Consider the following 12,360-nt stretch of genomic DNA (forward strand, 5'->3'; position numbering starts at 1 on the left):
GGCAAAGTGAGCAAGGGACTCACGTCTGAGCATACCCTGCCAACTTATGGCGAACAAAGCAAAAACCAAAGGAAATGATGGACGGAGTGTTGAACATTGCAAGCACTCACCCCCAGTCAACTGATCTGGGTTTAATCCATCACCGTTCTTTAGCCCACTCTGCCACCCCAGTTCAGACATGGCCATATGCAAATCAGTCTGACCCTGTGCCTCATGGGAACAGTCCAGCCCGAACTGCCAAGCCATGCCTTCCCTGGACCGGAAACAAGCTTCCTAGGACCGGTTTCTGGCATTTCAGCCGTCTTCAGCCAGGCTTGCTTGAATCCAGTGGCAAAGTGAGCAAGGGACTCACGTCTGAGCATACCCTGCCAACTTATGGCGAACAAAGCAAAAACCAAAGGAAATGATGGACGGAGTGTTGAACATTGCAAGCACTCACCCCCAGTCAACTGATCTGGGTTTAATCCATCACCGTTCTTTAGCCCACTCTGCCACCCCAGTTCAGACATGGCCATATGCAAATCAGTCTGACCCTGTGCCTCATGGGAACAGTCCAGCCCGAACTGCCAAGCCATGCCTTCCCTGGACCGGAAACAAGCTTCCTAGGACCGGTTTCTGGCATTTCAGCCGTCTTCAGCCAGGCTTGCTTGAATCCAGTGGCAAAGTGAGCAAGGGACTCACGTCTGAGCATACCCTGCCAACTTATGGCGAACAAAGCAAAAACCAAAGGAAATGATGGACGGAGTGTTGAACATTGCAAGCACTCACCCCCAGTCAACTGATCTGGGTTTAATCCATCACCGTTCTTTAGCCCACTCTGCCACCCCAGTTCAGACATGGCCATATGCAAATCAGTCTGACCCTGTGCCTCGTGGGAACAGTCCAGCCCGAACTGCCAAGCCATGCCTTCCCTGGACCTGATTGTCGAGATGCACAGCATGCGCGGCTGAACGACGAGGAATCAAACTGACACCATCTTGCTCCCCAGGTCCTGTTCAGTGCCACCAAGTTTCAGGCCTTTCATTACCCCTTCTGCTAGATTATCATCGTCATTTTGAGTTTCATTACCCCTTCAAACTCAAAATGACGATGATAATCTAGCAGAGTCCATAACAAATAATACAGTGGCATTTGTGATCAAGAACTGCTGATGAGCAGATCCTCAATGACCTTAAGGGTTTCCTCTTGTGGGTGACTCCTATCTAATAATTTGATGCCAATCCTAATCATAATTTGATGTTAAGGTCAAAAAGTATGATTTTAAATCAAGTTCAACAGATATCTTTTATATCCCTAAGATAGGATGGCGTAGAGGCGACTAAAGGTTTGCAGCCAGCAGGAGGTAAGTAAAAAAAAATCTCTAATGCTCTGTTTCTACTTGTGAGTGAATGTGTGAATATGCATGTGTGCTTGTGTGTGCATACGTATTGGTGCCTAGCCGTGACAAATTGGCGGCAGTTCTTGAAATTTTGGGGGCAATGCTGGCATGATGGTGCCTACCTCTTGGCAAAAAGCTGAGTCTGGCATTTTAGTGGTAAGTATTGGCATACTGAGGCCATCCAAGACATGATGGTGCCCACACTTCGCAAAACGGTGGTCCTTGCATATTGGTGATATGTTTGGCATACACAGGCACTCAAAATATGATGTTGGCCAGCTGTAGTATAATGTCGGACAACGATTATTGGTTATTTATTTTTCGCATAGTAGGGTATCCATAGCAATATGGTAGACTCCTCTGCTACTATAATTCTGACATTACATAAGTGTGTTAATTCATGCCCTCTTAGGTGAGTGTCCGTGGTATGACCACCATTGGTGTACTTGGTGTTCCAGTTAGCACCCAAACACCAAATTACATCATTCTAATGAAACCATTGAACCTGTTACCCAAGATTTATTTCTGAATGACGCAGGCACAATTTTGCCTCACTGGAATACCTTCTCTGCACTAAGTAACCCAGTTAGGCAAAGTATTTTCTGATATTCTGCCTAAAATGATTGGAGTATCGAACACTTTAAAGTGTTTAAAAACAGTCTCCTCCTGTAAACTAGCGCCTGCGGGCCCATTGCGCATCAGCGCTCGGTTCTGAGCCCGGCTCGCGCTCGGTTCTGGCTCGGGCTCGAGCCTTGTTCGCGTCAGCAGTGGCAGCCGCGGGGAGCGTGCCGCAGAGCCCCGGCTTCAGTACAGAGGCGGGCCCGCTGTTGCGTCACAGCGGCGGCAGCAAACACGTCGGCCGCGGCATCACCGAGCATCCTGGGAAAGGCCGAGCCGCTGGAACATCCCCGCACCTCCGCCCTGAGCTCGACCGGCACCCCGCAGCCTCCCTCCGCCTGCTGCCCGCTCGCGGGGACCAGCTGACCGGCGGCCACGGTAAGGGGGCGCTCCCCCGGCACCTGCCTCGCTGTCACAGCCCCACTCCCCTCAGCCGTTATTGAGCCCCCGGCCCACTGCCTCGGGGATGAAACCGCTGTTATTTCAAAGTTCTCAGTGGCCCGGTGCGTTTTTCAAAAAGAAACCAAGCGCGGTGGCGCGACCTACCTGCCTGCCGCCCTTGGTACAGGGCTAGGGACAATTGTCAACAGAGAAGGTAGATGTTGCGAGGGTCGGGTGATAATAGAATTATACCTCACTAAGAGACAAAACATTTTTCACATATTTCACCTTTTCTGGTTTTGGGTAGCTGTCTGTGCTTGTCAATTTTTGCTATTGTGTTCAGTGTAGTGTAGTATATATTTGAAAGAATGCACTCATTTTAAGACTGTACTGGTCTTACGTATTATGCCTCCTCCCAAATACGTTCCTAAACCCCAGGCTGAAGAGCTACAAGGAGCATCCATTGCGTCTTCCGTGTCTGCAAGAGCTGCCTAGTTTCTGTTATTTCCACCAGGGAATTTAGCTCCCCGTCTTTGTGTGTTAAATCCCAGCAGCATCACCCATTCCCATCGCTTTGTCCGTAGTCCTGAGGGCTTCTATGCATGCTGTTCACCTTCCATGAATGTAGACACCTGCTCATTGCAGGAGAAGGTAACAGCAGCCTGTACTGTATGTACAGTATGGTGGTAAACAACACATAGTGTACTGGGAACAAACAGTTCCTGCAGCCCAGCTCTGCCATGAGAGCGGAAGTGCTGTGAGAGGACAGCTGTTATTTATTTTCCGTCTCCTGTGACATAACTGGCTGGTTTCTCGTCAATGAAAATGTGTCATTACCTCCCAATATTTTGTAATTGGCAGTTTATGAAGGCAATTGATAACATACAGATCATTCAGTGCCTCGTAGTCATTGCTTAACAGTTGCAGTCTCATCCTTTACCATGGCATGGTTTCTACACGGTCCTGAAATCGCAGCCACCTTGTTTTTAAATCCTGCCACAGGAGTCTGGGTTATTGGGCAGTATTGATATTGCCTCTTTAGATATGTGGCAGTCACACACCAGGGTCCGCCAGGCAGGTGATTGATTTTGATCGCGAAGCAGTGAGTGGTGTGCTGGACAACCTCACAATTTCCTTGTATGCCCGTGTACCTTTGAGTACCTCACAGTGTTATTGTTTTAATGTATTTACACTGCTAAGAGTAGCAAGCGTATAACACAGTTGGAAGCTTTTTCGATATAGGCATGATGTTTTAGTCTGATGTGACAGCTAAAGTTACCCCTAGCAGTTCAACTTGACGATCATATGGTAAGTGCTAAACTACAACTTTAATCAAATGTTATGATTTCTTTACTGGCCAGAAATCAGCCACATTCTATAGCTACATTTCGTCTAGATAATAATAATCCACATTAGTAAAGCGCGAACAATCATCAGTAAGGGTCTCTAGGCGCTGGGGCCATCGGGAAGATTAAGCAAGCTATTGCCCAGAGTCACACGGTGCTGGACTAATCTGCCGCCGGCGCCGGGGATCGAACCTCGATCCCCCAGATTCCGGCGTCAGTCGCCCTGGCCGCGGCGCCACACCTCTTCCTCTAGAGTCTAGAGGGTTTATTTGGGCAACAGCACAGCAATGATAACCAATTGGCCTGTATGGGTAACCTTATTTTAATTTAATGGACCTTTTTTGAGTTCTTGGTTTATATTTGGCAGAATTTAGGGCACATTAATTAAATCGTATGTGCACAAGCGTACGCTGGATCTATCAGTTCAAGCATCTGTACTTAGTGCATGAAATAAAAGATCTGCTCTTACATCTTGCTAAAACGAACTCTTGAATGTGTTCAGTGCCTTGCAAGCAATTGTGTTCATACGATTTGAGTGGGAGGTGAGATGTTAAAAATATCTATGAGCTACATGTTGTCTGTTTAGAGCCAGAAGCACCAAAACAAGAGGAATTCTACTAGCTGCGTTTTTTTTTTAAATTAAAGAATTGCATGACATTTATACACATTTAACTTTATACAGGTTAATATTTATTTTCATAAATGCAATTGAAGAGGTATTTATATGAAAATTAAGCAACGTTTTACAGCAACGGTAGGCAAAAACACATTTTCAAGTAAATTACTAATTTAACATTCTGGAAGCGGATCTATGGCAGTACGTTAACTTAAATACCTACCAGCGCAAGGTTCAACACTATTTTACAACTACGAAGACATAGGTGGGTTTTTGTGGCATAATTTGTATTGTGGTTGTGAAGACACATCTGGTGTTTTGCGGACAGTGTACTAACCTATAACTGCATAAATAAATACATACATAAACTTCCTTTTGCCAAATGTGAGTCGCAGAAGACCAGGCATGGGTGATCTAAGCAGCTATCTAGAAATGTCTACAAGCTTTGACAAAATCGAAAAGATTGGTTTTTCATTGACTTACTCTTTAGTGTAGTTTGCATGTATCGGCCACCCCAAAACATAATTTGTAACCCAGCAAATTATTTGCTGTTGGAATTTCGATGCAAATATTGTTACAGTCTTGGTTCTGAAGCTTTAGTGCTACATTTGTAAATGCAGTGTTTTAGTTGTATATGGTATATTCATCATAATGTTATAGTAGTGTAATGTTGACGTTTGTAGTGATGTAGTTTAGATGTGGTAAAGTGTTGTCATGTTAGAAGAAGACAGTTGTAAAATGTTTGATTGGTCAGTGTATTGTGCGATGAATGCAATATATTATAGCCCGTTGAACACCAAAAGAACGTAAGGAACACTGTTAATTAATGAAGGAATGGATTGATGAAGTAGACTTATAAAGCATGACTTTTACCCTGAGGGATGTCATGGTGTAGGAGAGTAGGACCTGCTTCTTATAGTTACCCCCACTTTTTGCTGATGTTTCACTGTTTTTCGACTTTAGTCTGGCTGGGATCCTGCTATCCAGGACCCCAGCCTAGCTGCTTCCTATCTAAACTGATTGCATGTAGTTTAGGTACACCACAGATTGTATTCTGGGGTACCCTTATAAGTCCCTAGCATATGGTATCCCATATACCCAGGGCATAGGTACCCCAGAAGCCTCTTAGGGGCTGCAACATGTATTATGCCACCCCTGGGAGACCATGCAAAATGACACCAGAGGTCTGCTACAGCAGCCTGTGTAAAGTGGTGAATGCACGATATAGGTTCCCAATATCTATCCATATCACTGCACATATAAACCTATCAGTCACCCCTATGGCAGGCCTTATCAATCCTGAAGGCAGGGTGCTGGGTTTTATGTGAGAGGGTGCCCATGCATGAGCGGAGCCCCTCTGCAGCCTTCGGAACCTTTATTCCGGGGTTGTTTGTGATGCGGCCAAACCATATACTCAAGTGCATTATAACCTTGCGGTAAATGCTAAATTTGGAATGGCTGCATGGAAACATGTTGTGTTTGGTGTCAAACACCTTGGAATCATACCGATATGATTCCACCCTTCTAGAGGGAGAAATATGACTTCACCGGTACACCGGTACCAGCTTCACAGAACCCTGTCATCACAAAATGGATTCTGACGGCCACAGACACGTGTCTGCCCTCCTGATGCTGGACGAAACTCTGGCCGGGGAGGCTGGACAATAGGTTTCCTGTCACAGGAAGGTGTGACCACCTCCCAGACAGGCTTCAGTGTATTGGGGCTTGGTGGGTATAAAGTAGGAACCCCTGACTACAGGACTTTAGATTTACCTGGACAAAACTCTGCTACAGAATCCCAGAATTTCTACTATCTACACGACGTTGGATGACCGAAGAATCTTTCTTGGAGTAAAGGAGTTACTACCCTGCAAAGCAGGCACCAAAGGCGCATCTGTCCGGTTTGCAACTACGCAGCTCCTGAAGGACTCCAAAGACTTTGCAACACAGGAGGTGGGTTTCCAAGCTTCCCCGAGGCCAATCTGTGCACTCAGCAATCCTGAGATCCAAAGCCCTCGAGGGGACTGTGTAACCCGAACCCCTGGACACCGTGCAGATTTGCAGCAGCATATGCTTCTTGGCAAACCCAGAGGCTGTGCTTTGGGCTACTTGTAGTCCAGACCCCGAGCAGTTATTCCAACGAAGATTACTGGCTTACACTCCTCTAGTGACCCGTGGGCTGGTATTTAGTGATTCCTCTCGAGGTCACTTCGCGATCCCTTGTCCGTCGACTTGTGGGTCCCTGAGAAGGGTACTTTGACTTTCAACAGGCTTGCCTGGTTGCTCCAGATGTGCCCTGACACTCCATCGCTTGGGGAGTCCACAGGACCTTGCTGGTCCACACCAAAGCCGTTTTACTCTCACCGCGTGGGTTGCCGTTGCCAAGGCTTGTTGGTCTCCTATCCGGACACAGACCCCCCCAGCACTCGACATCCTTCATGGGACAGCTCGACTGCGGACTGTGGTCGTCATCGACGTCTCCTGGTCCCCATGGCAGTGGAGTCAAGCTGCACCTCATCGCACCTGAAACACCTGACATCGGTGGGCATTCATCTATCGTGCCCCTGGTCACTGGCAAGTGACCCAGACTCTGTCCCCTCTGCTTTCAGGTTCGTCTCATCTTCGATCCAGGCTTGGATCACACCGGACACTTTTCCTTTCCACGGCAGCAGCACTTTGCAGCAACTCGCCATTGAAAACAGCGAAGATTCCCGACACCATTTGACACCTTTGCACCCGGCTTCCCTGGGTTAGGTAACACGAGTACTCCGGTGCTCACATGGATGCTGGCTTTAGAACCATCTAAGTCTAAAAGGGTTCGCTCCAAGTCCTTTCCCAAGTGTCCTTAACCTCTAAAATTTCAACCGCGAATTTCCCATAGTATTGTACGGAGCTCGCGGCTGTGTTCTCACACTGCACGTGTCCCCCGTGGGTCCCCTGACTACCATGGGTGGTTCCTTGGGGTCCCAGCGATTCTACATGCTCTAGGCACTGTGTCTAGTCAAGCCGTGGTTCTTATACCACTTTCTTAATATATGGATTGGTCTCCTCTGGGGCCCAATATATATTGTGCAATTTACTGTCGATTTAGAACTGTATTATTGTGTGCCTTACTCCCTAATCTCATAAAGAGGTTAGTAGAGTGTTTAGTAATAAATACATATATTTTATATATATGCCTTGTGTGGTTCTCCTTTCATTTGGTCATTCAAGAAGTTATAATCTGGTAAGCCAAGCTGCTTTACATTCCTTCGAGACTTAGCCTGAAGGCTGCTCTCCATAGCTAACACTAGGCTAGCTTTCAATAAAGGTTGTCTTAAACCTAATCATCAATTAGGGTTGTTTGGACTGGTGCAAGGTGTCCACTATAACTAGTGGACAGCATATACCAGGCCAACTTCTCACACTGGTGCTATGGGTCTGGCAAGTCCACAGAGTAATTAGTGATTTTAGCAGAAGATAAGCTGGTCCTGGATTCTGCAAATGTGAGAAGGGAGTGCAGGATATGAGAAAGAATGACTCCCAATGAAGGCACTTTTCTAGTGCGGTTAAGCATTGATGCAGAAGAAGAACAAAACACACAGCTAGGACGGTACATTTCTTTTGCAGGTAACGAGGACCAGAATTGTTACGTTCACAATGATAGAAAGAGAGAGATTTGAAGACTGAGCATTTGACGATTGAGCATTTGGTAATAAGAAGTTTCTTGAAATGAGAGGAGATCGAAGAATGTGGTGGAAGACCTAAGGTGAGATGAGAAGCTGTGTTTTGAATGGTATGGAGATATGTGAGAAAAAGACAGGAATACTCAAGCAGAGAGAATTCCTGTAATAGAGACTGAAAAAGATCATAGATTGAACTATGGTCTTCCTAGCAGGAAGTGGAAGCAAAGACATCCTTATCCTAATCATGCGTAAATAGTACAAACAGGTGGGGTGTACTTAGCCAATTTGGCTCCCGAAGGAAAGAGAAGAGCTGAAGAGGACTCCAAGAGTCTTAGCTGAAGTCACTCCAGTGTGGTTGGAAACCAAGAGCCACACGCTACCTCATGCAACCATAGTAATCACCAGATAGAAGTATCAGTACCAAAAAGAAGTACTCCAGTTTTTTCTCGATTACGCTTGATGCAGTTGCTAGACATTCAGTCCTTAATTGTGACCATGCTGTGGTTACATCTTTCTTGTGTAAACCTGAGATTGTCGCTGATGGACACAATGCGTATCATGTGCATATGTTGAGTGTCATGGCGTAGAGTGGACTGGCATAGAGTAGAGTGCCGTGGCGTAGAGTTGAGTAGAATAGAGTGGACTGTGGTAGGTGCAGTGGCGTAAAGTAGAGTGTTGCAGAGTCGAGTGCATGGTGTAGAGTAGAGTGGTGGACATTTCAGTGATTTTGAGTGGAGTAGTGTAGAGTGGTGTATAGTGCACTGGCAAAGAGTGCAGTGGAGTAGAGAGGTGGAGAGCAGAGTGAAATGACAGAGTAAAGTTGAGTAGAGGTGTCGAATAGAGTCATGCAAAATAGAGTGCAGTACCATAGAGTGGAGTGGTGCAGATTAGAGTGGCGTAGAGTGCAGCGTTGCCGATTAGAGTGCCCGTGGCATAGTGTAGAGTGGTGCGGATTAGAGAACAGAGGCTTAGAGAAGAGTGGTGTAGAGTAGAGCCCATGCAGGCTTCTTGTTGCTGTTGGAAGGAGTTTTAGATTCCATTTCTCCCAGCAGTCTTTGTTTTTTCCTGAAAGGACGATCAAGCAGCAATGTTTAGAAGTCACTGAGAGGAATGCAGTGTAAGAAACAGGAAAGACTTCAGTGCTCTATACGTGAGTTTCCCAGAACCCAAGCTCAGCTATCCACTCACAAATGGCACAATTTAAGGCAACAATGGCTCATGCTTTAGCAGTTTGACTTGGATAAAAGATGTACCCTCCGTTGTAGATTTGTGAGAGGTTTTAGAAAAATAATTCATTTAAAACAACAAAGAACTGGATGTCCAGGCAAAAGACAGCGACAGAATAGGGTCCAACCACGCTGCCAACATCACTTGGTCCGACCATTCAACTGTTCACTCCTTCATCAAAACCACCCCAACACTCCATCCAGCACCCCCTACAGGAGCTGGAGTAAAGTAACTGAAAACCTCTTTACCAACACCCTCAATGCCTTTCCCCCAGTCACCACTACCAACCTCGAGGTGGCCAATGAAAACTTCAGCACATGGATCACCAAATGCACCAACAAAGTTGCACCCCTCAAGCCCCCCAATCCAGGCAGATCCTCTAAATTCTACAGCTGGTTCACCCCTGAACATAAATCTTACAAGCGCATAGGCAAGCGACTTGAAAGGATATGGCGCACCAGCAAAGCACCCACCACCCGAGCTAAGTTCAGACTAGCTCTCAACGAATACCACCAGCACCTGAAAAGCGCCCTGTCCACCTGCCTTGAAGCCAGCTCAAACCACAGCAAGGAACAATTCTGCATCATCAAAGAAGTCTCATATCCCACAACTACCTTACCATCGTCACCCCTTCCCAGGAACACTCACAGGCTTGCACAGCAAAATTGTCACCATTTACAAACACCTCAACCCCCAAACTCCTGTAACTGATGCACCAACTCCATAATACCCACGTGGGAACCACTCTTGGCGCAGACCACAGCCACCATTATGAACACCATCCATTCAGGAGCACCCAGAGATCCCTGCCCCCAACACATGTTAATCCTTGGGAACATCACCATCAGCAAGGAACTCGCCACAGTCCGCAACTCATCCATCACCTCGGGCTCCTTCCCAGAGGGATCGAAACACAAATAAGTCAAACCACCCCATGCGGACCCCAAAGACCTCAAAAACTACCGGCCTATCTCCCTGCTCCCTTTCCCCATTAAAGTTCTGGAGAAAGCAATAAACCTCCAACTCGCCATCCACCTAGAAAACAACAACCTCCTGGACCCACCCAATCTGGTTTCCACTCAGATCACAACACAGAAACTGCCCTGATCGCGGTCACCGATGACATCAGGGCTCTCCTAGACAGAGGTGAAATCGCAGTCCTGATTCTCCTCGACCTCTCTGCAGCCATCGACAGTGTTTCCATCTACACCCTCCTACACAGACTTCACCAATTGGGAAATCCAAGAGAAAGCTCTCGAGTGGATCGCATCCTTCCTCACTGGAAGAACCCAAAGCATTTGCCTCCCACCCTACACCTCGGGCTCAGAAAACATCATCTACTGCGTTCCCCAAGAATCCTCGCTGGGCCCAACAATGTTCAGCACATATATGGCTCCTCTGGTCACCCTGGTCAGATCCCATGCTATGAACATCATATTCTACGCTGCCGACACTCGGCTCATCCTCTCCCTATCCTCAAACTCCACTAACACCAAATCTAACTTCCACAGGTGCATGACCAGTGTTGCTAACTGGATTCAGAACAGATGCCTCAAACTGAACCCCGACAAACAGAGATACTCATTTTCGTGAGCAGCACCTCCCCATGGGATAACTCCTGGTGGCCAACCAAACTTGGCCCTTCACCTGCACCCACAGAACATCCAAGGAACCTCGGCATCATACTTGACAGCAATCTCACGATGAAGAAGCAGATAAATGCTGTCTTGTCCTTCTGCTTCCTCACCCTACGCATGCTCAGGAAAATCTTCAAGTGGCTCCCCATCAGCACCAGACGCACCGTCACCCAGGCCCTCATCGCCAGCCGCCTGGACTACAATACCTCCCTCTACGTGGGGATCACCTCACAACTACTAAACAGACTCCAGACCATTCAGAATGCAGCAGCCAGGGTCATCCTCCACCTCCCGGGATGGACCCACATCACCCCTCCCATCAAATCTCTTCGCTGGCTCCCAACAGCCAATGGTGCCAATTCAGACTGCTCACTTATGCCTACAGGGCCCTACACAACAAGGGACCAGCATACCTCAACCACAGGTGAACTTCCACCAACCTGTCAGAAAACTATGTTCCGCATCCCTCTCCCTGGCCCACTAGCCCTGCAATCGCTGGAGTGGTGGCCACATCTTCTTGTACCAGGTCACAAAATCCTGGAACGGCCTCCCCCCCACACTTACAAAACAGCCCCCACCTGACAAGAATTCAGGAAATGCCTAAAAACCTAGCTTTTCAACTAAAGACATCAGCAGCATGGGTGATAAGCAGCGTTCTATAAGTCTAGTTTGATTGATTGATTAATCATTTCTGCGGCGATAGGTGATAGGAGGGAGAGACTCAGCAGGTTGGCAACACATGAGAGCGAACTGGCGCAGTTGGAGAGAGATTACACGGTGTCCCCCACCCCTACCTTGAAAACAGATATTAACCTGAATTTGGCCAAATACCAGTCGGTGGCTAAGCATGTGGTTAAGAAGATGTACCTTGCTAGGTGAAAGTGTCTATACGAAGCGGGAGATAGGGCAGACAGACTCATTGTTGACTTGGATTGATAGTAAGTAAAGGGGCAACATGTTCGTTTCGCAGCTCATATCAGCATCAGGTGAAGTGGTCGCAAACAGAGAGTGGATAGTGGAGGAATTTGTGAGGTATATGGAAACCTATAGCGAGCAGCTATAGGTCCCGGAAGTAGAGGTACTGGCTTTTAGAGATGACTGCCCGGTGTGACGTTTGCAACCCGCTCAGGTTTGGGGCTTGGAAGCAGATGTCACGGTCAAGGAGGTGGTCTTAGCCATGTGACAGATGTAGGCAGGGAAGGCTCTGGGCCCGAATGAGCCTCCTGTCGAATTATTCCACAGACTATCTAGAGCTACCTCTACAAGCGGCATTTGTGAAGGCGTTCAAAACGGGGGAACTGCCTGAAGATATGTGAGTGGTGACGTTCGTCATCATACTGAAGGCAGGAAAATCCTGTAAGTGGTGTGACTCCTATTGCCCAATAAACCTGTTCAATGCGTGCATTAAAATCCTGGCAAAAGTCTTGGTGATCCGACTGCGGGTGGTGGTGACCCATTTGGTGTGCCCCGATCAAAGCGGGTTTATGCCGGG

General features: G+C 47.3%; 1 protein-coding gene across 2 annotated transcripts in view; it reads left to right on the forward strand.

The window, feature by feature from the left end:
• Positions 1 to 2,129: 2,129 nt before the first annotated feature.
• The window catches only part of PRKAR1B (protein kinase cAMP-dependent type I regulatory subunit beta), a 679,190-nt gene continuing 668,959 nt past the window's right edge, over positions 2,130 to 12,360 (forward strand). The window contains exon 1 of one of the 2 annotated variants that reach the window (XM_085629322.1): positions 2,130 to 2,374. The gene's annotated coding sequence lies outside the window, so the exon portion shown is untranslated. Of the gene's footprint in view, positions 2,375 to 2,455; positions 2,592 to 12,360 lie in introns of those variants that run through there. The other variant, XM_085629323.1, reaches the window with a different exon arrangement.

Source organism: Triturus cristatus, chromosome 10, assembly GCF_964204655.1.
Source record: "Triturus cristatus chromosome 10, aTriCri1.1, whole genome shotgun sequence".
Taxonomy (NCBI): domain Eukaryota; kingdom Metazoa; phylum Chordata; class Amphibia; order Caudata; family Salamandridae; genus Triturus; species Triturus cristatus.